The sequence below is a fragment of the Lipotes vexillifer genome, unplaced genomic scaffold (assembly GCF_000442215.2).
Source record: "Lipotes vexillifer unplaced genomic scaffold, Lipotes_vexillifer_v1.1 scaffold940, whole genome shotgun sequence".
Taxonomy (NCBI): domain Eukaryota; kingdom Metazoa; phylum Chordata; class Mammalia; order Artiodactyla; family Lipotidae; genus Lipotes; species Lipotes vexillifer.
In genome coordinates this window covers 3,479-8,782 of record NW_006775864.1, presented here as the reverse complement: position 1 = coordinate 8,782, position 5,304 = coordinate 3,479, and positions in this window count along the sequence as shown.

The window sequence follows — 5,304 nt, the reverse complement described above, 5'->3', positions numbered from 1 at the left end:
GGGAAAGATATGTAACAATCTATTATTTCCTCGGGTAAGGGTTTATCTTTTAGTAGACCATAAATGAAACAAAAAGCCATTATACACAACTCTACAATATATTTTACTTTAGAAAGTTCAGAGTTCAAAGAATGCTAGTAGTTCTCAAGATGAGGCCTAATATTGCATTAAGCCCTTGGACTCCTGAGAACTAAGATATATAGTAAATCAGGCAATACATTTACTAACACTTAAGAGGTAGACAACTGATGACTCTAGATAAACACATTTCTAGGAAAATAATTTGAGTCACTAAATGAAGTGAAACTTCTTTTGGTAAAATAAAATAAGTGACTGGCAAATAGTAAGAATGCAAAAAACATTTATTAGAAAAATAACAAAAAGAGTCCTAATTTATAGCACTATGTAAAATAATTATGGTTGTACATAAATACATTACAGAAAATATGGCATAATGCTTACTGCTAAGAGGCGATATAATTTTTTGAGTAAGTTTGGTTACTAATGGGAGTAAATAATAGAAAAGTATTCAACAAATTATCCAATATACAGTATATCAAAACATGTGCATCACTTTTCAAATAAGGAATTTAAGTGCTGACAATAAAATAATTTATTTTATGAGGAGTATGCTAATAAAGATCATTTTGTAAATCATCAGTGATACATCATTCATTTCGTAATGTTTATATGGCTTATTTCTGCTTTCAGCCATGACAGAATAGCTCTCCCACCACAAAAAAATTACAAAACTGACAAAATGTATACAATTACCCTTTTAAGGGATTGGACAACAGGGAGTATTGGACCCTGATCCATGAGAGAAGATAAACAAATGAGGTGAGCCCTGCCATCTTCCTGGCTTTCTGCCTGGTTCACTTTCCAGATCATGGCACATGGAAGACTATTCCAAACAGGCACAGCAGCATCACTGAGATGGAGACAGAGCAGAATCAAAGCTCCTGAGGAAGCTGGAATTTATAGGACAGAGTACCAGGCAGGGGGCAGCTGTGCAGAGAAGGGGCTCTGGAAATGTACATAGGGTCACCAATGAGTCTCTGCAGCTCAGACTCTGAATGAATACTAAGTGTGTATTTGCAGACCAAGACTCCACTAGACCAGGTAAGGGGAGATCTGAAGTGAACAACAGTCAGAGGCTGCACAGGGCTGTAAGTAGTCTGATTTCAGACCGGACAAGATTGAGAGAACTTGAACAAACCTAGGCATTCAGTAGAGATCTCAGAAAGGGAGTAGAATAATTTAATCCTAAATAAGGATTCTAATTCTAATCCTACTGTGGACACATCTGAACAAAGGCTGGTAACAAGCATGAAAAAAGATCAATCTGACCCACAAATAAATTAACTCCTCAGTTGAATGAAACTCAACACTCCATTAAGGAAGACCATGAGAGTTTACTTTTCATGAAACTTTCATGAAAACATGAAAGAAACTCAACAAAATAGAATCCATAATGTCCAGTACAAAATTTTTAAAATATTAGATATTTGAGAAAGCAGCAAAATGTGACTCATAACCAGAGAAAAGTCGGTCAATAGAAATAGACAGAAAAATGACAGATGATGAAATGAGCAGATCAGGACCTTAAAACAGAGATTATAAATTTGTCCCATATTTGAACAAGAACATATAGACACTGATGAAACAAATATGAAACCTTAATGGGGAAAAGGAACAACAAAAGAGAGCAAAATGGAAATTTTTGAACTAAAAATTATACCTGAAAATAAAACATTTACTGGATGGGCTTAACAGCAAATTAGAAAACTGAGAAGAAAACATTAGTATACTTAAATACAGGTCCATACAAACCCTTCAAACCAAAGCTCAGACAGGGTAAAAAGGCTTAAAAATGAACAATACTTCAGTAGCCTGTAGGATAACATTAAATATCTTAACAATCATGCAAATGGGGTAAGAAAAGCAGAAAGGGCAGAGACTGAGGCAGAAAAAGATACATCTGAAGAAATAATAGTTGAAAAATATGAACCCAAAAATCTGAGAAATTCATTGAACGCCAAGCAGGGTAGATACAAAGAAAAACACACCAAGGCACATCATAAAGAACTGATAAAAAAACAATGCCAAAGAGAAAATCTTAAAACTGTTCAGAGGGCAATAACATCTCAACAATAGCAATGCAAGCCAGTGAACAAGCGAACAACATATCTGAAATGATGAGAAGAAAAAGAAAGTGTCAATGTAAAATTCTACATCCAGCAAAAATATCCTTTAAACGTGAAAGTAACATAATGATGTTTAGGACAAATGCTGAGAGAATTCATCATCAATAGGTATGCTGTATAAGAAATGCAAAATTTTAGCTTTAAGGAAAATTGGCCACACGGAAATTCACATCTACATGAAGAAATAAATGCTGAAAATGGTAAACATGTCACTAAATATAAAATATTTGTTCATGTTTTAAAATTTCTGTAGAAGATAATTGAGTGTTTAGAACAAAAATAGTAACAGTGAATTAGAGGGTTTATAACAGATGTAGAAGTAAAATGTACGACTACAATAGCACAAAGGGTAGGAAGCAAGAAATAAATATACCGTACTGAGTTCCTTATGCTACATTTGAAGTGATACAGTATTACCTGAAGCATTAAACCCTAGATCAAGGGTTTGCAAATGTTTTCTGTAAGGGGTTAAGCACTGAATATTTTATGCTTTGCAGACCATGCTACCTCTCTTATAACTACTAAACTCTGCTGTTGCAGCATGAAGCAACCATAGAAGATCCAGAAACAAGAGTGTGGCTGAGTTCCAATAAAACCTTATTGATAAAGATAGGGGGCTGGCTGGAGGGCTGTAATGTGTCAACCTCTGCCCAAGATCAACTTCTGAAAAGAGAGGAAATTTAAAAATCTGTGCATTTTACTATACCTAAATTATACTTCCAAAACATTTTTAAAAGATTTATGTATATAATGTGTGTGTATTTAGTCTACATACATGCTTTCTATAGAAAGTGTGTATAACTACCTCATAACTACTTTCTCAGTCTTCATTCTCCTATTTCTTCAAACCACACTTCTACAAGAATGATGTTTCTAAAATACAAATCTAATCATATTTACTTCCAGACCAATATTTTTCGATTGATCCTCACTGCCTCCAGAAATAAACGGCCAACACCTTCACACACAAAAGACATGCCTGGAACATACCCTCTATACCTACACAAATCCTCCCTCAACTTAAAATAATTTAAAAAATTATTATTTTTCCTTCAAGGCTCAGCAAGTTCACTCCAAACATCACCACTGCAGTGGATGCTGTGATATGCCATTTTGGTTCTCCTTTATGACTGGGACTTATTCTTTCAGATATTTTAGAGTGCTGTCAGAACACAGTACTTAGCTGTAATTCCCCTTCAGGAATTTCCTTCGTAAAAAAAAAAAGATGCATTTTACACAAGGTCACATCCCTTCCTAGGTCTGTACAGATGCAAGGATGGGCCAACCAGGGGCTATAAAGGGCCAGTACCCTTGCCCCAACTTGAGAAAACTATTAAGGGTCACTACGGTCTCAGAGGTCCTTGAGGAATTAGTTGAAACTTCCATTGAGATTTGCATTGCATCTCAATTACTTCCTCTGCCTATTTCTGCTTCCTTCCCTTCTCTTCCACAGGTTTTCATCCTGAAGATACTCCCTAAAAAATTTCCTACATGCTCTTCTTCATTTCAGAATTTGTATCCTGGGAAATCCAGTTCACGATATTTTCTTGGAGCCACTTTCCTTATAATCTGCTCACTAACAATATGGGTTAGTTGCCCCCGCTTTGTACTTTGTTATTTTTATGCTGTTTTTATTTTCCTATTGTAGCGTCTAATATTTCCAATATTCATATATCATCCACGTGTCTATTTTACCGAGAATTCTGTAAAATTTTGGAGAAGCCATAGATGGACAATATACCTAGCCATCAAGAGATCATAAATACATTTTCTTATCTGTTAGATATATAATTCCAAACTTTGGCAAAATTCTATACCCAACTGCACATAAAGTTCTATCTGTGCATTATTAAAAAGGTGACTTGGTCATTGAAGTAAACAAGCAAATATTACTGTGAATAAAATGAGAAAAAAAATGTGCATTTGATTGATGAAATTTAGAATATTTCCCCTAACTAGTTTTTCCAAAAAAAAAGAATCCAGAATAAATTTTCTTGTTACCCATTTTTTGCTACATTACAATTTTTCAATAAGGAAGCAATTAACATACAGCTACTTAATCCCATTTATCTCATTACTATAAAAAATGAATTTATTGTCAACTTTAAGGGAAGCAAAAAATCTAAAAGCAATGAAAATGTAAGTCAAAACTTATTCCTTAGCAGAAGGATATGTGGAGAGAATAGTGATTAGACTCAAGGAGAGGGCAAATGTCAGGCTTTCAGGAGGAACACGGTGAAAAGATGGATGAGAAGTTTCTTGTTTCTCTTTGATCTCTCTAGCAATTTAATTTGGGGAGGTTGATTACTTTGTTCATTTGGCTTGTGACATGTGTAACCTCTATTGATCCAAGGATTAAGAATGATACCTCTTTCATGACAAAAACCTCAGGAAATGGTATATAAGAGAGCAGAAGGGCTCCCCCAATATATCATGGAAAGTATAAGAAAGAGGGCAAAAGTGTTCCCAGTGGATATTGTGGTAGCTCAAAGGAACTACCTTTGAGCTTTGAGCTTTGAGTGGAAAGTAGAAGAGGGGGTAAAGGAGGTAGAGATACTGAACATTCATAAACTCTTAGCTTCTAAGCTTCTAAGATGATCTAAGAATAACTCTTATCTAGAAATAATAGAACCAAATTAGATAACTAATAAATTGTTACAGTGACTTGAAAGATACGTACTTACATAGAACACCTACTATTCCCTAAACATTAGGAGGCTGTTCCCTCACCCCCTTTTTCTTCCTCTTTCTCTCTCTCTCCCTCTCTCCTTTCACCTCCCTCCACCCCTCCCTCTCTTTCTCTCTCTCTTCCTTTTTTCCTCCTTCTCACATACACACATTTCTCTCCCTCCATATATGTGTGTGTGCATGTGTGCGGATGAGTGTGTGTGAACTGTAAAGATACTAGTGTTTGCATTCTGGATGCCCACCCTACTGGGGCTACTTGAGCAAAGAATTATAATAGAGAACTTGGAGAAATGGATGAAACCAACACTCTAAACTCAGGGATAGCTTATCATTGTGATAGACATTTCCGCTTTGTAATTTGTAAATTAGTACCTCTGAGAGCAAAGAGAAACTTTGTGTGTGGTTCAAG